The 22,103-nt window shown below is 38.6% G+C and overlaps 1 long non-coding RNA gene and 1 pseudogene across 1 annotated transcript in view; both read left to right on the top strand.

Moving 5' to 3' along the window:
* LOC138174770 (uncharacterized) overlaps window positions 1-12,115 on the top strand; it is a 96,458-nt gene extending 84,343 nt beyond the window's left edge. Inside the window, exon 3 of the long non-coding RNA XR_011171816.1 lies at window positions 11,948-12,115. This is a non-coding gene — a long non-coding RNA (uncharacterized lncRNA). The remainder of the gene's footprint in view (window positions 1-11,947) is intronic.
* A 6,424-nt stretch (window positions 12,116-18,539) lies between these two features.
* On the top strand, window positions 18,540-19,486 carry LOC138174771 (exosome complex component CSL4 pseudogene; annotated as a pseudogene).
* The last annotated feature ends 2,617 nt before the right edge of the window (window positions 19,487-22,103 follow it).

The raw sequence follows: 22,103 nt of genomic DNA on the forward strand, positions 1-22,103 counted from the left end.
ATTTTTGAGTATGCGCCATGAACCACTGAGAAGAAAGTATATTCCTTTATATCCCCATTCAGTTTTCTCCAGAGATTTATCATACCTATCCTCTCTAAAATCCTGTTCACCTCCTTAACTTCTTTCTTGTTTATTTTGAGGTTAGATTTATCAAGTTCAGAGAGGGGGAGACTGAGGTCTCCCTCCAGTATAATTTTGCTATCTATTTCTTCCTCTAATTCCTTTAGCTTCTCCTCTAGGAATTTGGATGCTATACCACTTGGTGCATATATGATTTTTAAATTATTTTTTATTAACTTGTTTGTTTCCTTTTAGTTTACAGGATTCAATTCCACAATTCCTTGGGTTTCACATTTTGTCCCCCTCCCTCCCCTCCCCCCCCATGGCGGCTTATAGTCAAGTATAGGATCTGTAAATACTTTCACATTATGCATTAGTCAGGTTATAAAGATGGAATGTATCAGATGGAATGAAAAATGGTAAAGAGGACATAAAACCAAATAAGAGAAGGAAAAAGATCAGATATTTTTTGCTTCCACCTGGATATAAACTTAGTTCTTTCTAGTTCTTTCTCTGGATGCACATATTTCTCTCCATCATGAGTCTTTTGGGATCGACTTATATCACTGCATTGCTGAGAAGAGTCCAGTCTATGAAAGTTGGTCATCACACATATGTTGTGTCTGTAATTGTGTACAAATTTCTCCTGGTTCTACTCTTCTCACTCAGCATCAGTTCTTTTAAGCCTCTCCAGGTAAATTTGAAGACTGTCTGCTCCTCGTTTCTTATAGCAAAATAGTATTCCATAACATGCATATACCACAACTTGTTCAGCCATTCCCCAATTGATGGGCACCCCCTTAATTTCCAATTCTTTGCTACCACAAAAAGAGCTGCTATAAACATTTTTGTACATATGGGTCTTTCTCTCATTTCTATGACCTCTTTGGGATATAACCCTAGGAGTGGTATTGCTGGATTAAAGGGTATGAAAGTATTTATAGCCCTTTGGGCATAATTCCAGATTGCTCTCCAGAAAGGCTGGATCAGTTCACAACTCCACCAGCAATGCATTAGTGTTCCAATTTGCCCACATCCTCTCCAGCATTTGTCATTTTCCTGTTTTGTCATCTTAGCCAATCTGACTGGTGAGATGTGGTTTGGTGCATATATGTTGAGTAATGATATTGCTTCATTCTCGATGGTGTCTTTTAACAGGATATAGTTTCCTTCCTTATCTCTTTTAATTAGGTCAATTTTTGCTTTTGCTTTATCTGAGATAAAGATTGCTACCCCTGCTTTTTTTATTTTAGCTGAGGCATGATGTATTTTACACCAGCCTTTTACCTTTACCCTGTGTGTATCCCTCCGTTTCAGATGTGTTTCTTGTAAACAGCATATTGTAAGATTATGATTTCTAATCTATTCTGCTATCTATCTCCGTTTTATGGGAGAGTTTATTCCATTCATATTTACAGTTATGATTGTTATCTGTTTCTTTTCCTCTATCCTATTCCCGATCCTGTTAATATTCATATTTTCCCCCCTTCTCCTTTCCCCCCTTAATAGTTTTCCTTTTGACAACTGCCTCCCTCAGTATTCCCTTATCAGCCCCCCTCCCTTTTCCTCCCCTTTTTCCTTACTTCTTCCCTCCCTACTAACTACCTCCCCCCCTTTCATAGCCCTTTCCTCCTCCTACTGCCTGTAGGATGTTTTTATACTTAATGAAGTATGTTATTTCTTCTTCGCACCAAGAGTGATAGGAACACATCTCATGCAAATCTCCTCTCCCTCCCCTCTTTCCGTCTAGAATGATACTTTTTGCCTTTCTTCTCCATAGAGTCCTATGTTTAACTGGTTGTTATTCCGTCCTTGCACCAGAACCAATGAGGGAAAAGCTCACATGAGATTCCCATCTCCCTCCCTTCTTTTCCTGTGCTATGCAGTTTTTATGATTCTTTGTGTGGCATAATTTACCCTTTTCCACTTCATTCATTCCCTTTCTTCCATTTCAGTCCCTTTGTAGCCCTTTATAAGATTTTTTTAAATCATCATTTTGTGTATTTTATACTCATACCCTCTACTTGTCTATAACCAGTTTGCTCTTATCAAATAACAGGGTGTGTGTGTGTGTTTTCCTTGTTTACCTTTCTACGTCACTGTTGCATCTTGTAATTGGAGGTTGAATTTTCCATTGAGTTCTGGTTTTTTTTATCAGGAAGGTCTGGAACTCTGATATATTGTTGAATGACCATCTCTTTGCCTGGAAGTATATGCTCAGTCTTGCTGGGTATGTGATCCTTGGTTGTAATCCGAGTTCTTTTGCCTTCAGGAAAATTGTATTCCACTGCCTCCGATCTTTCAGTGTAGAGGCTGCCAAATCCTGTGCAATCCTCACTGTGGACCCTTGATATTTGAATTGTTTCTTTCTGGCTGCTTGAAGTATTTTCTCTTTTATCTGGTAGTTCTGGAATTTGGCCACATTTCCAGGACTTTTCAGTTTGGGATCTCTTTCAGCAGGTGTCCGATGGATTCTCTTGATTTCTATTTTACCCTCAGGTTCTAGTATCTCAGGGCAGTTTTTCTTAACAAGCTCTTGGAGAATGTTGTCCAGGCTCATTTTTTTTATCATGATTTTCTGGTAGGCCTATGATCCTCAGATTATCTCTCCTGGATCTGTTTTCCAGGTCAGTTATTTTTTCTTTGAGGTATTTTACCTCTTTTTCTAATTTTTCATTCTTGTTTTGTTTGACTAATTCTTGGTTCCTCATAGAGTTATTTGTTTCAGTTTGGTTGATTCTAGTTTTTAGCAAATCATTTTCCTTGGTTAATTTTTGGAGCTCCTTTTCCATATCATACACTTTTCTTTTTAGAGAGATGTTTTCTTCATTATGATGTTTTTCTAATTCTGCTATTTTGGTTTTGAGAGAGTTATTCATTTTGTCTCCTATCTCTCTCATTTGGTTTTCAAAGTTCCTTTTGATCTCATCTAGGAGAGCTTTCTGTTCTTTGGACCCATTCCCTATTGATGTTTCAGCTGTAGGTGTGGCATCCACATTGTCTCCCTCTGAGTTTTGTTCCTCCCTCTGAGGATAGTAGAACTCCAGAGTCGTGGTCTTTGTAGTCTGCTTTCTACCCATTTTCAGGCAGGGCCCTAGCCATACCCTTCCTCTAGAGATCCCAAGCTTTTACTTTAGAGGGTTTTGCCCTGAGGCAATAGTTACTATGTTTTCCGGGTCAGGGTGGGGAGTTGGAGCAGATGAGATTCACTCTGTCATCCTGGTCTTTGGAGGTCCTTATAGGGGCTTTTTTTTTTTTTTAATTTCTGGGCTATGAAGTGGTAGCCCCAGGAGTGTTTGCTGTCCAGTATAGGGGCCCCTGTATTTGCTTCTTACCTTGCTCTTTCCAGTCCCAGCCTTTTGGTGATAGGCCTGGTAGTGGCCCTTGTGATTGCCCTCCAAGTTGATCAGGCCCCTTCTGGGCCTGCCTCTGCCTGCTGTGCCTTCCAGGCCTGCCTCTGCGTCTCAGTCACATCTGTTTTTACTGAGTGGGAGACTCATCCACTATAGTCTGTTGGTAATATGATGAGTATCCCAAGAGTTTCTAACTGGGGAGAGAGAGCTCTCTTTCAAAGCACATAGTTACTAAGGTCAGTTTGGCAGAGCCACTAGGGACCAAATGAACAGAGAGAGCAAATCATCCCTCATTGATGAGAGTAATTCCACCATTTGGAGGTTAGGAGAAATGGTTGATGCTCTCACTACCTTTATTTGTTAGATAAATAGAAATTTGGTCTTTAAAGTAAGGACTACTTGGCACTGTTTGTAGGTGTCAGAAATTACAGAGTGTAAAGAGTCCAGTGAAACATTACAAGCAGAAAAAGGGAAAGAATAATGATGAACTAATGGGATACACAGAGTGCTCTCACTGCTGTTGAAAATACACATTCAAAAGCAGAAATTAATTGACATACTTGGTAGCTAGTTGACATGTGGATAGAGTATTGGATGTGGATTCAGAAAGAACAGAGTTCAATTCTTGCCCAGATACATACTAGCTTTGTGAACCTGGGCATGCTGTATAACCTCTAACAACCTTAGGTACATCATGTATGAAGTGGAGATAATAATAGCACCTGCCTTACAGGTGTAAACTGAGTTTTGAGCCTGGGCATTTGGAGAAGTTTCCTCATTGGTGTGGATAGAACGATTCCCGGCTTACCTTGAGTGCTTGAAGTATGGATTAGAGCTGTGAAAACCTGGGAAACCCAGGACTATTATGAGGATATAATGAAATATTTTATGTAAACCATTTTGCAAATCTTAAAGCTCTTTATCGTTGCTATTAGAATGATTATTCCAGTGCTTTTCACTTAAATGTTTGTTGCGTGACAAATTGTAGGGAGATTCTATAGTGATTCAGAGCAATACTTTTAAAAAATAAAGAGGTATTGTTAAGAAAAAAATAATTTCTTTGTATGTCTGTGAAAATGCAGGTTTGCTTGTCTGAGTAGATCCTGGCGCTCTCATCTCTCTCTCTCTCTCTCTCTCTCTCTCTCTCTTTCTCTCTCTCTGTAGGGAGTTCATTTTCTTTATCATACAGCATAAGAAGCTTTTATGCAGTGTTCAGCTCAAGAATTTATTCTCCTGGGACTATAGGCTCATAATTTAGGTAGAGACCACTCAGGGTGTGTGTGTGTGTGTGTGTGTGTGTGTGTGTGTGTGTGTGTGTGTGTGTGTGTGTGTGTGTGTGTGTGTGTGTTCAATTCCCCCCCTCCCTCCGCCACATACACACACACACACACTCCCCAACCCTGGACAAAAGCTCTTAGAGAATTTCTTGAATTGTTCACACAAAATAGGAGAAAACATGAGAGAGTAGATGAGTGTGATTTGGTATGTTCTAGTAAGTCACATCCTGGTGGCAAGGTTCTACTTTTCTAAACTTGCATTCTGTTATAACTCCCTCCTGCCACCTAAGGATTGTTGTTGAGAAACTTTGCAAATCTTGGGTGAGAGCACTAGGTGAGAATGGATGTGTTTTGGGAAATTAGCACTTTTGACACTTAATAAAAAAAGATTTGATGCCCATTGATTGGGGAATGACTTACCACACCATGATTTATGAATTTAATGAAATGTTGTTGAGCATTAAGAAAACATGGGAAATTCAGAAAAATAATACAAAGGCCTCTATGAATTTGTGAATAGTGAAGCAAAATTAGGAAAGCGATACACACAATGACTATAATTACAAAGAGTACATGAAAAGGAAACCAAACTTTGAGCAACTGTAATGACCAGCACTTGGAGAGCAGATCATGAAATTTCACTCCATCCATTCAGTAGAGAAGTGGAAGACTTGGGGCATACTGCTGCATACATTCTCGGATGCAGTTACTCTTTTGGTCGCCTTCCCTTAATAGATATCTTGTTTGTTAGTTTATTTCAAGGGAGAATTAAATGCCCATTTGGTACAGTGGTGGGAGTGGTCAATATAAGTGGTCAAATAAGCATTTGTGGAGCTCCTACTATGTTCCAGGCACTGTTATATCATCACAACAACCCTTTGAACCCTTCATACAGTTGAGGAAACTGAGGCAGACAATGGTTAAATGACTTATTTAGAGTCATATGGCTAGCAAGTGTCTGAGACCATATTTGAATTCAGGTCTTCCTGACTCCAGGCTCCATACTCTACCACAGTTATGTTGAAATAACTAAGCAGAAATATCCAGAAGTAGTTAACATTTAAAGATAAAAGGCATCAATAACATTTTTTTGAGTTTTGGTTTGGATAGTTTGAAGAATGCTTGGGCCTTCCTGTTCTCAGTTATTAATTTAAGAGACTGTAAATATTACCTCCTTCCTCCTCCTGCTCTAATTCAATAAGCTCAGAAAAAATTACTTGGACCAGCTAAATTGAAAAAATAAAAAGGAGCAAATTATTTTATTGCCAGCTGGTTGCTTTCACAACAGGTTTTAGCTGCTTGTGTTGGTCTGCTGCGATAGAGGCTGCACCACCCACAAGAAGAAAACCAAATCAAAAAAGTAGTTCTGCTTCCCCTCCCTAAATAATATGACATACATCTCTATATGGTTCTCTTCTTGGCCACAGTCCTGGACTGGCACTGTCCTTTTTTAGTTTCAATGCTCTTAATTGCATCTTCAAAGGCACGAGTTAGTGATTAGAGCATTTAAAGAGCAAAGCTTTTCAGAAGACATTAGGGATTTGCTTTCACCCACACAGTTAGTTTTAGATCACAGTCGACTAGAATGCTCAGAACGCTTGGCATCCTGAATTCCGACAGGTGCATTACTCCTAATCTTTAACTCGAAGCATCCATAGGCTACCATGATGAGTAGTAATAACTCAGAATTCTTACACTTCAGCATTAAAAAAAACAGCCTAGTTTATGAAGTGTGCCCAAAATGAATATCCCCATCACTCTTTTCTGGCTTGCAGGGATGAGGTTAAATAATTCCATATGATATGAGCTGACTTATGACATTCCGCAATTCCTCACCCCATGATCCTTGTCTGAAGCTGGGAGCCTGACTAGCATTGTGAAGATAATGGAGTCAACTAACACGTACTGGTTTGAGAAATGAGAATGAATGGTGTGTTATAAGCGGAGTGAAGAGAAGCTTCAATCTGCAGTGCTGAAAAAAAAAAAAAACCTCTGGTTTGATGTATGAAAATGGAACAGCCAAAGAAAGATTTTTTAAAAAATGTTACAAGCTTCATCCTACAGACTTTCATAAAAAGGTGAGATGAAAGACAGCAGATGGATTTATCTTTTTTACTTAGCTGTGAAACTACAAATCAGCTTCATATAAACAGATCTCTCAGCCAAATATAGCTTGACAGTAATTCTATAAGATTCATCAAGTCAAGGAAAGTGATTATGTCTGATGACATGAAAAAATGTGAAAGCAGAGTATCTCCTATGATTTCAATATACAAGACTGAAGAGTCCATTAAATATAACTTCGTTTAAATAAAAATGCTATTTTATGTCGTGAATGTTTTAGTCTTTGGCTACCTTTGGAATGCTAAATTATTATCATATTTTTCAAATTCTCACCTAGGGTAATCCAAGATCATTATGGAAACAATTTCTTAGCTGTAGGTAATACTCTAGGCTTTTTAACTTCCCTTTTTAAACTTCCACTGTTGGCTAGTTTAAGATAAAAAAAAAATCACTCTATTTATTAGGCTAACATTTACACATGGAGACTTCTCTTTTAGGATCCAAGTAATTAAATTTCTTGGAGTGGAGGAAACAAACTGAGATGTGCATAAAGTACTTTAACCAGTGCAGTGGCATCTTAAAGCTTTCTCATTTCACAGTAATGCTTTGAGGCCAACCCACACACACTCCAGAGAAGTGATGGAGAGAGGTACTGTATATTACAGCCAGGCTCTCAGAGTGCAGTTCATTCTGGTCTAATGACATCTGGTCAACATTCCCAGATGAAATTTTCAATAAATGCTGGTGACTAACTCAATTCATTATGGTTTCGCCTGATAAAGGATGTGGGCAAAAATTGCTTTGGCTCTCAAAAAGCTTTCACTTCATTATGAGGCCAGATCAATCACCATCATCCAAAGACTCTCCCTAGGCCCTGGCTCCCCTTCCACTTGGGCACTCTGTTATCAGAGACTGTTGAGGACACTAAGAAATTGTTTCTATTAGGTGAGCATTATTGCTGGACTCTTCTAAGGTAAATGTGCTCTTAAGTGTATTTCTTCAGCAGAGAGATGGATAGAAACAATCTTTCTGAACCAGGACCAACGTGAGATCGCTTGCTTATCTCTCTTAGAGCAATGTGAGTTAGATGGCATTTTATTTGTACTTTTGCACACAAAAAAGGTATGAGAACATATTTTCCCCACTAAAATGAGACAAGGGAACTGAGTCTTTCACTGATGATTGTGCCTTTGAGCCAAGTAGGAGAGGCTCAATCATTGTTAATGTTCCTCCCTCTTCTTCCATCCTCTCCTTTCCCTACCCCTCCCAGCCACTGCCATCCTCCTCCAAAGGCAATCAGAAATGCTGCTCTAGAGTGGGGAACAGGCTTAAAGCACAATGTTAAAATGTGTTCATTTTCACTACAGTGCCTTGTTTTAAATGTGTTTTATTTCAAAGTATTTGAGGCTAGAGAAAGGAAGGATTAAAAATAAGAAATACTTTTGCTAAACAGAGCCTTTATTCCCCTTTCATGTGAGTGAACCACCCTGACTCCATCCTGTGACTCAATTCTGAAACTAGCTCTGTTCCCTCTCTATTCAATTACAGGTTTAGGACAATTTCTATCTTGTGAGAAAACTTTATTGAATTTTGAGAATTAGGAAAAAACATTTTTGTATTGTTCGAGCCTAGCCTTCATGGTTGGGAAGCTAGACCACTTCTCCCTGCTGTTTAGAGACTCTTAGCTAAGTACCTAGTTTATGCTGACCTCCCACTGAAGACAGCCTGGCAGGTCAGTAGCAAGTGGCCAGCACAGCTCTCTGGGAGCCAAGCACAGCTTGGAGCCCAGCCCAGCCCCAAGTGAGCCTGAGGTTTTAGCCTCAGGGTTGCCACAACTAGCTGCTGGCTGGAGGGAGTTCAGATCACCAGCAGCTGTTGTGGTTTCCAGAATGATCAACCCATAGATGCTAAAGACAAAGTGAGAGGTCAGTGCAGTGTGGACTTTGGGACCTGGGAAATCAGGAGTGCAGTTAGCCTTTGCCCCCAGGGCTAGAAGTGGCTGAGGCATGGCGACTGCTTCAGAGCTCCTGGCCTGCATATTGTAGGGGGACCAAGCAACCAGTCTGAGGGGTAATCACTCTTGCTTTAATCTGCTTGGATGTGGATTGCTGTCTTAGGTGGAGGTCGTGGGGTGTGCATGACCAGTTTACCAGAGCATGTGGAGGCTTCAAAGAAGGCACCCAACTAATAGCTCCAGCAGCTGAGAAAACCCTAGCAATTGGGACAAAGCTCCCCCCTCTGGTAGCAGAGTTGTACTGTGGCAAAAAGCTCAGAAGTCAAGTAATTGAGTGGCAACATGAGCAAATGAGGGAAGCAAGGCAAGCCCAGTAATCTGACTTTGGACTCCTTTTTTGGGTACAAAAAGGATCAAAGGGTGGAATGGAAGGAAGACAATGAAGTCAGAACTCCTGCACCAGAAGCTTCCAAGAAAAGAATAAGCTGCTTATAGGTCACAGAGGAGCTTAAGAAGGATTTTGAAAACCAAATAAGAGAAGTGGAGGAAAAATTGGGAGGAAAAATGAGAATGATGCAAGAAAATTATAAAATGAGAGTCAACAACCTGACTAAAGAAAATAATACCTTAAAAATAGACTAACTCAAATGGCAAAAGAGGCTTAAAAAGGCAATCAGGAGAAGAATGCCTTAAAAACCCAATTTTGCCAGATGGAAAAAGAATCTCAAAAGCTCACTGAAGAGAAAAAATCCTTCAGAATTAGATTGGAACACATGGAAGTTAGTGACTTTATGAGAAATAACGATACTATTAAACAGATCCAAACAAATGAAAAAAATAGAAGGCAATGTGAACTATCTCTTGGGAAAAACCACTGACCTGGAAAATAGATCCAGGAGAGATAATTTAAAATTTATTGAACTACCTGAAAGCCATGATAAAAAAAAGTACCTAGAAATCATCCTCCAAGAAATTCTCAAGGAAAATTTCCCTGGTGTTTTAGAACCAGAGGGGCAAAATAGAAATTGAAAGAATCCACCAATCACCTCCTGAAAAAGACGCCAAAAAGAAAACTCCTAGGAATATTATAGCCAGGTTCCAGAATTCCCAGATCAAGGAGAAAATATTGCAAGCAGCCAGGAAGAAACAATTTGAATATTGTGGAAACACAATCTGGATAACACAGGATATGACAGATTCTACACAGAGGGATCAAAGGGCCTGGTATATGATATTCTGGAGATCAAAGGACCTGGGATTAAAACCAAGAATCACCTACCCAGAAAAACTGAATATTATGTTTCAGGGGAAAATATGGTCATTCAGTGGAATAGAGGACTTTCAAGCATTCTTGCTGAAAAAAACAGAGTTGTTTTTTCTGTGGGGGGTGGGATGGGATGGAGGGAAATATAGTCAGTCTTTCACAATACATCCACGATAGAAATGTTTTGCATAGCCACACATGTGCAACCTATATTGAATTGCTTATCTTCCCAGTAAGGGTGGATGATGAGGGAGGTAGGGAAAGGATCTGGAATTTAAAGGTTTAAAATCAAATGTTTAATATGTATATATATATGTATAATTTTTAATACCATTTTACATGTAACTGTAAAATAAGATATACAGGCACTGGGGCATAGAGATCCACCATGAAGGGAGATTCCCTTCTCCCTTTCTCTTCTTCTTCCTCTTCCTCCTCCTCCTTCTCCTCCTCTTTTTTCCCTTCTACCTCTTTCTTCTCCTCCTCCTTCCTCTCTCCCTCCATCTTTATTGGATTAACTATATTCATAACAGGTTTATTGATGTCTTTTTGTCATTTCAGTAGTAATTGTAAATTGTAAATAATAGTAAATTGTAGTAATTTCTGCTCCCCTACATTCTAGATTGAATACTCTTTCAGAACAAAGAAAAAAAAAACTTTATTCCATTTATAATATTCTGTCCTAATCCTATACCTCTTTTTAGTGAAGAGGGAAATCTCTTTTATTATTTATTCTCGATGACTATCATTTTTTTCCTCTTAGAGGTCAACTCCCTTTCAGTAATCTTTTAATTCATATTTTTGTAATTATCATGTATGATGTTTGTATAGCCACTCTGAATTGGGGCATACAAAGTTTTCCATTTTCCTCTGAATTCTTCATTTCTGTCTTTTTTTTTGGTCATAATACTATTCTGTTATAGTCCTGTGCCTTATGTTTTTCTTCCACTCTCCAGTTAATAGATACCCACTTTGTTTCTAGTTCTTTTTTACCATGAGTAATGCTATGAATATTTTTGAACATATGGTATTTTGTATTTTAATCTCCTTTGGAGCAAAGGCCATTAATAATAATAATAATAATAGAAATGCTTAGGTCAGAATATTTAGATATATAGAATGGATGAACTAGTTCATAGCTCTAACAATGATGACTTAGTGTCCCTGTCTTCCTATACCCCAATTTCCCCCTTTTTGTGTCTTTCTTGCCAATTTGCAAAGTGTGATATAAAGCTTCAAAGGTGAAGGTAATATGCTAATTGTTGAGGATAGAAATGTGAAAAATAAAAATTCCTTGCTCTCAAGGAATTTATAGTCTAATAGGGGAAAATAATACACAGAAGGAAGTTGAAAAGTGCAGGAGGGATGTGCTCAATGCAGGAGCATGATGGAGAAGTCCAAAGGAATGCATTCCAATGGGAAATGAGATGACTGACCCTGGGTACCCTCCTTAAATTGGGGTTCTGTGGGATCTCTCCATCTCCAGTGGAGGGGCACTAGAGGCAGATACCAATGAGATACATTAAAATGTAACCTCTTTAAGGACTAGGATTGTTTCATTTTTTTTCTTTGTACCTTCATTTTTAGCATAGCAAATAATGTTACTTGGTATACAGTAAGAGATTAATAAATGCTTATTGATCAACTGAAGTTTTGTTAATCATTTTACATATATTTGATCATCAAAATAACTCTGGAAAGAAGGTACAATGCATATTGTTATCTGCATTTTATAGATATTCAGAGAGGTTAAGCTCATGATAACAGTTAGAATCAGAGGTGGGATTTGATTTCAGGTTTCTCAACTCTTAATTAGAATTCTCGACATACAGATGAGTAAATAGTAAGCTATTTTCGTTGTACATAGGCATTATTTGTCATTTTAAAGTTTTTTTCCTGCTCCAACTCTATTTTTTTTTTCTCCATTGTGTACTATGAATCAAGATAAAACCTTTCTTTTTTCTATTCTCTTTAGATACTCCCTGCATTTGAATACTGCTATCATAGCTTCAGGAATGCACTGATCAACCAAACTAACCAGACTGCCAGAAACCTTCCAGAATACTGCAGTGCTAATCCCATTTACCACAGCAACATTCTTAAGGTTTTGTCTATTACAGGTCTTTTTTTCATAATATACATTAAAACCAATGCAGTATACAAAGATGCAAGTGTGTTGACTATGATAAACCTTTGCTTAAAGAATAATTTCTCCATTTGTAAAACTTGAAGAGACACCTAGGCTAAATAAAGCTGGAATTTCTTCCACCTTTTTTCATTCCCCAGGGGTTATTGTCTGCTTTTGGATTGATGAGCACATGCTGTATGCCACACTGCTTCATTGATCAGAATTTGCCTGCCTGCAGTGAGCCTTGGGCATGCTCTGGGTCACCAGACAAAAGAGGATAAAGGGACAGTATAATCAAGTGATGGCAGCTCAGCTGGCTTGCCAATAATGCACATGCCCCAATAGTGAGTCTTTCAGTTGAGAAGCATACTGTCATTGTGAAGTCTAGCAAATAATTGTCAGAAAGAGTGGGACTCTTTTTTTTCTTTCAGTGAAAGTACTCCTGTGCCAAGGGTATAGTGGATGAATGATAGACTGCTCTATTTTGGGGAAATAAGGACTCTACTAGGGGAGGCTACAGCCCTCCTAACTACTGGTGTTGAGATGAAGAAAATGATTCAATATAAGCAAAGTATGTATTCTTATCTATGTATAGTAACTGGACTTCAGTTGAGTTTGCAGCAAAGCCTGTCCAAAATTCATGATAAGTATTATAGCTAGACTTTACTCTGATTTGAGTATTTATACACTGGCATAAATCCTTGGCAATTCCAAAAAAAACCTTCTTCTTTCCATATTAAACTTCTCTGCTATCCATATTTTAGTGGGCCAACACAAATAAGGGAAATTAAATTTAATCTCTATAGGAAATGAGTATGCTTAGAAATCTTTCCTGGAAAAGGAAGGGAATGGAAAAGTATAGATATTTCTGTTTACAATAATCTGCCTTGTACATAGTAGGTGCCAAATAAATGTTTGTTTAATAGAATTGAATGTCAAAAGTTGTTACCATTCATAAAAATAATTTATTCCTTCAAAATAAGTTTATATAGTATTTTCAAGAGTGTAAGGGGTTATTTGGTCATATATGGCTTAGATTAGGTGACCTCTGAGGTGGCTTCCAATTATGATATCCTGTGATTTTGTGAATCTGAGAATCTATCCAGTGTTTGTACTTATTGATCTTCAATTAAATTCAACAGGCATGTATTAAATGGTTATTAGGTACCAGGAATTATGCTAAGGTCTGGTGATACAAAGATAAAAATGAAGCAGGCTCTGTGCCAAATAAGTATTTGTTGAATTGATATAATTATTTTTACATAGTAGTTATAATAGACTCCATGCCACTGTCGTACTAAGCATTTTAATGTATTTCCATTCCCACTTGTCTCAAAAAAATCTGATTTTTCCTTGAAACCAATCAATCAACTAGTCAATAAATATTTATTAAACACCTACTGGGTGCCAGACATTGTGCTAAGCACTAGGAATACAAAAATAGGCAAAAGACAGTCCCTGCCCTCAAAGAGTTTACAATCTAATAGGAGGGGGAGATAGCAAGCAAACAAATATTCACAAAGCAAGCATTATATAGGAAAAAAAAGAGAATTAATAGAGGGAAGGAACTAGAATTAAGAGGGATTGGAGAAGGCTACCTAGAGAAGGGATTTTGAGGAAGCCAAGGAGGTCAGCCATTGAAACTGATGAGGTAGAATGTTCCAAGTGTGAGGGAGAGCCCGAGAGAATTCCAAAAGCTGAAAGTGTGGCTTGCTTGTGGGATAGCCAGGAGGCCAGTGTCACTGGACTGAAGAGTAAGTGTCAGGGAATAAAGTATAAGAAGATTGGAAAGGTAGAAGGGAAGTAGGTCATATAGAGTTTTGAATACCAAATAGAGCATTCTGTATTTGCCCCTGAGGCAACAGGGAGCCCCTGGATTTATTGAGTAGGGAGGTGACACGATCAGACCTGTATTTTAGGAAAATAACTTTAATGTGTGCATTTAAAAAGTTTGAGAGACATTTACCAATGAAAGGAATGGTCATCTGGCCCTCTCTCCTGGACCAAAGACAACTCATGGCAGTGGGCCTACAGTTTGGAAAAGGGGGTACACTTGAGGGTAGAAATCAACTCTTATTGATTAATAAGTAATGAGAGGATGAAAGTTATAATGAGACATGGGCTTATTTCAATGAGGGTTTTGGGGTATGTGACATTGAGCACTCAAATGTTGGTCAGAGACTTAATCAATTTTCCTGTCACCTGTCTGAGGAAATGGAGAATCCACATTTCCCCAGACTTGTCTGAGTAAACATAATGAAGAGAAACCCACCCATTCAACTAAACTTAGAATTTCTTTACTGCCTTTGATTAGCTCTTAGCTTTCCTGGCTGGGTAAATCTTTGAGCAAGTTTTCCCACACAGGTTGATTTCTGGATGTGGAAGTAGAAAAGGGGGAAAATCCTGGTATTAATTCAATAATTAGCTATTAAATACAATAGAGAAATAATCATTTTTCTCAAGTGGTTGAATGGGGATGGATTGGAATGGGGAGAGAAGTGAAGCAGGAAGATGTAGTAGCAGACCATTGATCATCTAGGTATGAGGTGATGAAGGCCTGCACTAGAGTGGTGGCAGTGTCAGAAGATATATAAGGGGGTACATTTGAGAGATGTTGCAAAGGTGAAATCAACAGGCCTTGGCAATAGCTTGGATATAGGGAATGAGAGAGAGTGAGGAATCCTGGATGACCAGAGATTGTGAGACTGAGGGACTGAGAGGATGGTGTTGCCCTCTACAGAAAGAGGGAAGGTAGGAGGAGAGGAAGGTTTAGGGGGAAAGATAATGAGTTCTTTTTGGACATATTAAATTGAAGATGTCTACTGAACATCTAGTTTGAGAGGTCTGAAAGGCAAAGATGTGAGATTGGAAGTCAACAGAGAAATTGGTGCAGGGGTACCACCATATTCCTCTGCAATTGGTAATATAACTTTTTTTCTCCTAAAATTCAGAGGAGAGGAAAACTTTAGATCAACTAATATGCATACACAAAAGCAAACTGAAATGATTTGTCTAAGGTGGGAAACCTGGAGCCTTGATACCACATGTGGCCCTCTAGGTCATGGTCCTTTCACTGACTCCAAACTTCACAGAACCAATTCCCTTAATAAAAGGATTTGTTTTGTAAAACTTGGACTCAGTCAAAAGGCCACCCCCCCAATGATCTAGAAGGTCATATGTGGCCTTTAGGCTCCACCCCTGGTCTCAGGCAACGAGGCATTCAAATCAAGGTATTTTGACTTCAAACCCAATGCTCTTTTTGCTATGTAATTTCCTTTCTGGGTAGCACTCAAAGTCAGTCCTACAATTCAGTTCAGTTTAATTCAATTAATTTCATTTAAGTTCAACTTTATTGAAAAATCTTCAGTGGCTCTCCATTGTTCTTATTTATAAAAAAAACAACTCCTTGGGGCTGGCTAGGTGGCTGCAGTGAGTAAGAGCTCCAGCTGCCCCCGGGTCAGGGTCGGAGGACCCTAGTTCAGTTAAAACTAGCCATGTAACCTTGGGCAAGTTACTTAAGCCCAATTGCCCTCCAAAAGGCAAAAACAAAACAAAACAAAACAAATAAAAAGAACTCCTCAATGCTTGCCTAAGGTATTTTTCCTGGTTTTGACAATATCTGAGTGTGCTGACTCATTCCCTTGGCTATGAACAAAAGGCTATTGGTCTTCCATTATCACAAATGGATTTTGTAACCATTGCACCCTGTAAGATAGGCACCTAGATAGCAAGCTTATATCCTGAGTATTTGAAGCCTAGCAAGGAGAAGTGGTTAGTAGAGATTACATTCTACAACAACAACAACAAAATGCAAGCAAACAAAGGAAAAAACCCTCCTCAAAAAACAAAACAAACAAAAAGTCCCCATAGAAACAGTGGGGTGATGTCATTAGGAGTCTTCGGCAGTCTTATAGCCTCTGAGACAAAAGTTATTCTTTCATGTATATGGCCACATGTTTCCTAGATGTCTGTATTCCCACACATGTACCCTGTGTGTGAGCCCCTCCAGGTGCATAACCTTTATGTTTCTGCTTTTACCACTGATGGCATGAATATCTATGGGGAAGTGTGTCCTAGTTATAAGGGGAAATTCTTTATAGCTACTGTTACTTTCCTTATTCTATTATTTGATGAAATGCCTTTGTTTTGAACTATATCCTCTGGTTGACTAGCAAAATTTAACACATTAGTAAGAGTTTATGAGGGCTTTTTAAAAAAGTGGATATAATTTTTAGTACCTTGAACCTAGGACAGCTTTTCTGGGGGCCCAAAATAAGGAAGAAAGGGAGTGCCCCAGTAATTGGTTTAGTACCAATAATTGTAGTATAAAATAGATTGAGGAAGTACCCAAGGAATACAAAGTGCTCTGAGGGTTCACAGAAGACAGAGAGCCAAGACATATGTTAAAAACTCTTCTTGATCCTGGAACATATTTAATGCTTTTGATTCCTTTGGATACTAGACCCAGGAATAAAGCTCAAGGCATGAATTCTGATCATAGTTGCCTGCCAGGAAAGTCCTATGATAATTGTACAAGATGGGATTCTCATTCTCTCCTACATAAAATTCTGCTTTATGAGCATTCTCTGTTCACCCTCATATAGTCTCATATCAGATAAAGAGAGACATCATTGCCATGTGCTGTTCTCTTAGGTCCAGATTATAAGTTATCTTTAATGGAGGCCCCCCACTCAGGGTCAGACATAGTAGATCTCTCTAAACCAGAGCATCTTGTTCATTTACACAGTTCAGTAGAACCAAATTGTCCAGCCAAGACAATCCTGGAAAGAGGCCAGGCTCTGTGCTAAATTGACACAGGCTAGAACAGATTGGGAGATATCTGGAAACTTGAATCTGTCTATTTCATGCTACCTGCCTTTTCCATGGAACTACTGATTAGGGAAAAATAAAAGACAAGCCCCCCAAAGAACTTACAACTTAAGTGAGGCTGACTTTCTCCCATGCTTTATATAGAGCAAGAAACTCTTAATAACCATTGTTGCCTGAAATTTATTTTCTTTTACTCTCTGTTCTTCTGAGTGACACCACTTGGCAGGAGGTTTTGCCACTTTCAGAAGGTTCAGGGCCTGAGTGGGTAGTGAACTGCCTCAGGGGAGATTTATCATGGAGAATAATTCAGTGCACCATATGTTTCAATGAATATATAGAAAATGTTGTAAATACTGCCACTGAATTTCTTATTTGCTACCAGAGGGGATCTCTCTTTCACATTTTCCAGCAGTGCACTTGACTGCAGATGTTAGAAAATATTTTGCTTAAGTTTTGTTCTGACTGTTTCCCCCCTGGTAAGGTTCAGCATGGTACAATTAGCTGACTTTTGGGTTTGCCCAAATACTAACTTTTCTGTGGATGCTTCACTTAGGCATGCCTTGGCCTTTTCAGGGAGTTCAGGACTTTCCATCAGTATATGCTCTCCTGATAATGATTTACCTTAATTAACATGATGGAGTTTCATGTTGTCAAATGACAGGCAGGATGGTGTCATTGAAAAGAAAGTTGGATTTGGAGCCAGGAGACATAAGCATCAATTCAATTCCATTCACATTTATTAAGCAAAAGTCATGTTCCAGGTTCCCTGCTAGCTACTAGGGGTACACAGCCAACAATGAAATAATCTCTCTCTCTTTAGGGGCTTATATTTTACAAGGGAAAAGCATGTTCTCAGGTAAGAAAATATAACACATATGAAAAATAATCATGAAGTGACTTACAAGATGGGAGAGGAGTTGTGGTGATGGTGTTTTAACACTAGCAACTGGAGGAATCAGGAAAGTCTGCCCATAGGAAATGACATGAGAACTGAGCCTTGAAAGGAATTTAGTAGTTCTGAGAAGGCATTCTAAGAGGCATGGGATGTACAAAGGCATGGAGATGGGAGACAACATCTATAGAGAACAGGTAAGCCAGTACAGCTAGAACTTAGAGTGCGTGAAGGGCAACAATCTGATGTAGTGAAAGATAGTTTGGAGGCAGATTGTGAAGGGCTTGAAATGTAGAACACAAGTGTTTATCATTTATCCTAGGTGCATCAAGAAGCTATGGAAACTTCTTGAGCAGAGGAACAATGTCATCAAACTGTGCTTTAAGAGTATCAGTTTGGGGGCAACTAGGTAGCACAGTGGAAGAGTGCTGGTCTTGGAGTTAGGAAGACTCATCTTCAGGGTTCTAATCTGGTATCAGACACGTACTAGCTGTGTAACCCTGGGTTTGTCACTGAATCCTATTTGCCTCAGTTTCCTCATCTGTAAAATGGGCTGGAGAAGGAAATGGCAAACCAATTCAGTATCTTTGCCAAGAAAACCTCAAATGGGGTCACAAAGAATTGGACATGACTGACACAACCAAACAACAGTAACATTAAGGCTGGGGAATAGGGATATATGTAGATGATAAGAAAGTGAGATAAAGTTTTTGGGAGGTCATGGCTATGGTGCCGCTGATGAGGTACTGAGTCATAGGCGAATGATTGTGTAATGTGGAGGAGGCCAGACTGGGCAGCAGCACTTACACCCAGCATGGCTACATCTTCTCCTCACTCTCTGACTGCCTGGTGAAGACGAGCGACAATGGCAAGCTCCCAGTGGTGTAGGTGGCAAGAGAGACCGAGTTCCAGCTGCTGCCAGATATGGGAACCATCGTCACCTTCAAGGTCTCCAGCATTAATTCTCGATTTGCCAAAGTGCATGTCTTATATGTGGGATCAACACCACTCAAGAACTCCTTTAGAGGAACTATGAGGAAGGGAAGATTTTTGAACTACTGGAAAAGACAAGGTTGAAATATATGAGTTTCTGCCCAGGTGACATCATGTTGGCTAAAGTGATTTCCCTAGGTGATGCACAGTCTAACTACCTGTTGACAACTGCATAACATGAGCTGGGAGTGGTGGTGGCCCACAGTGAATCAGGAGTCCAGATGGTACCCATCAGCTGGTGTGAGATGCAGTGTCCGAGGGCACACACCAAAGAATTCCACAAAGTAGCACAAGTACAGCCTGAGTTCCTGCAGACATAGATAGCTACATCCTCTCCCCATATTGGGGGCATCTGTTTCCTACTATCCACAGATGATCAAAACAAAAAGACCTGGGCTTATCAAATACCCACATTTGGAAATTACTGCCCGCAGCTTCCACTGTATTTGGAGGATTATTCTTGAACCTTTCATCACAAATCTCGCGGATAAATTTTCTCTCCCCTTTGATATGCCAACAAAAGAAAATTATCTGATGTTGGGAGGAGCCAACAAACTGATTTCCTGTTCCTTTTCTACTCCTCTAATAATGCTGTAAATGTGGCTTATTTGTTTTTCTTTAGACAAATAAAGCATTTTTACTAAAAGAAAAAAAAGTGAGATAAAATCAATAAATATTTATAAAAAGAATATAGATTTGAAAGCAGTGAAGAGCTTGGAGTGGAATGAGGAGAGACTAGAAGCAGGGAAACTGATGACAGTAGTCCATTTGAGAGATCATGAAGTCCATAACTAGCATAGTGGTCATGTGAATGGAGAGAAGGGAACCAATATGTGGAGTTGAGTCCTATTTTTGATACTCATTAGCTGTATGACCACTACAAGAAATTTTCCCTCTGAGAGCATCTGTTGCTCTATCTATAATAGGCACATAATGATACTTTCTGTACCTACCCTATAGGTGGTTGTGAAAAAAAAAAAACTTTATAAGCCTTAAAATGCTGTTATGTTAGTATGAACAGAATGATCTAATTTGTCTGAGAATAGCAACTGTGAAGGAAGATTTGATTTAGGAGGGAAGCGAAAAGAAAAAGTAAATTTTGAACTGAGATATTTCAAAGGGAGGTAGATCTGGATGGGACTATACCATTAAGATTAGGAGAGGATGGAGAAAGAATTTAGCTTAAGGGTGGCTAGGTAGTGCAGTCAATACAGTACTGGCCCTGGAGTCAGTAGGACCTGAATTCAAATCCAACCTCAGACACTTAACACTTACTAGCTCTGTGACCTTGGGCAAGTTGCTTAACCCCAATTGCTCTCCAAAAAAACCAAAAAGCAAAAACAAACAAACAAACAAAAAGAATTGAACTTAAAAAGAGATAGGAAAAAAATTATGGTAATTAGGGACGTGGTGGCATCTGGCAAATTACTGAATAATTAACCTAGAATATCTTACAGGCTGCAAGTGCCTTTGAATGGATAGTCAGACAAGTTCAAAATTCATCAAATTTCAGACTACCCCAAATTTTTATCAATCTTACAAGTCCAGACCAACTTAGCATCTTCTAGTCTAGCCCGAGTTTTATCTATTGCTATGAATATTTTGGTGTAGATGAGACCTTTCTTTTTGTCTTTTACCTTAATGCAAATATGCCTACCAGTAGCATATCAGGATGAAAAGATATGGATATTAAAGTCACTTGTAAACATAGTTGTTTAAAGAGTACAGTTCATCATTTTCTAGACCAACAATTCTCAAACATTTTGTTCTCAGGACCCCTTTAAATTCTTAAAATTATTGAGGATCCCTTTCCCTAAGGACCTTTTTTTTTTTAAAGCAATTGGGGTTAAGTAACTTGCTCAAAGTTACACAGCCAGTTATTTTGTGTGGGTACCAAGTATCTGAGGCAGGAACTGATCTCGGGTCTCCCGACGCCGGTGCCAATGCTCTTAGTCACTGTGCCACCTGGCCGCCTCTAGGACCTTTGGTTTATGTAGGTTACATATACTTGTATTTACTGTATTAGAAATTCCATCTTAGTATTAATATTATAATATTTTTGACCTTGTGGACTCCTCTAAAGGGTCTTGGTGAACTCCGTCAAACTGTACTTTGAGAACTGCTGTTCTAAAGCATAAACAGTCATATATAAATAAGAAATTCAGAAACATTTACTATTTCCTTCTTCATACTAAAGCACAGTAACATTGTAATCAATAAAGTGAATGTGAACAAAAGATATAGACCTAAATGGAAACTAAGTAACACTATCCCAATGAATTGGTGGGAAAAAGAAAAAGAAATAGCTGGGATGATAAGTTATAATATTAAAACATTAACAATGAGACATGTACAAATTTGTGGAATGCAACTAAAGCAGTATTTATAACACACACACTACTAAAGAAATGTTTGCTGATTGTCTAGAAAAGGAAATGGTAATCACCAGATTATGTTCCCATTAATAACAGGCCAAGCCAGACTATTCTTATTTCCTCATTTGCTAGAGTTTATTAAATGGACAGGTTGGGAAATGCTGTAGGCATATAATATTTATATTTCAGTGAAACATTTGTCGATTTTTAAGATTCTTCCATTATATCCTTATGGGCAAGATGTGTTCTGTATAATAGTATAACTTAAGTATATATGTAACTCATAAGATGGACAGATCCAAAACATAATTAAAATGGTTCCCTTTCAGTTTGTAGGGGAGTTTGTAGTAAATTGTTTCATTTCTGCTATGTATTTGTCAATAATAATGATTTGGTTGAAGGTTTAGATGGCATGCTTATCAAATTTGTTGAAGGCATAAAGCTGAAAAGGTGTAGCTGAGTGAGAATTCAAAAAGTTCTTAATATGATATCAAATCTGATAGAAATGAATGTGAAGTTCTAGATTTGGGTAAAAGATGATGGGTAAGCTATTGCTAGACAACAGTTTCTAGGGAAAAAGTTTTTGGTATTTTAATAGACTGCAATCTCAATATGAGTCAGTACAAAATGGAAGCCAAAAAAGCTAATGTTATCTTAGACATCATGAAGAGAGATAATAGTGTCCAGAGAATTGGAGGTAAACACTGTATTCTTAGTTGGACAATATGTGGAGGGCTGTGTTCAGTTATGGTCTTAATGTTATAGGGCAAATGTTATATAAACAAACAAACAAAAAGATTATGATTATACTTAGCCTTGAGGTCTGCTAGGTGGCAAAGTGGATAGAGCTGGATGTCAGGAAGACGTTTGTTCAAATCTGGCCTCAGAAATTTACCAGTTGTGTGAACCTGGA

This window comes from Petaurus breviceps, unplaced genomic scaffold, assembly GCF_028583685.1.
Source record: "Petaurus breviceps papuanus isolate PSGF00001 unplaced genomic scaffold, PetGlider_PUasm1.0 76, whole genome shotgun sequence".
Taxonomy (NCBI): domain Eukaryota; kingdom Metazoa; phylum Chordata; class Mammalia; order Diprotodontia; family Petauridae; genus Petaurus; species Petaurus breviceps.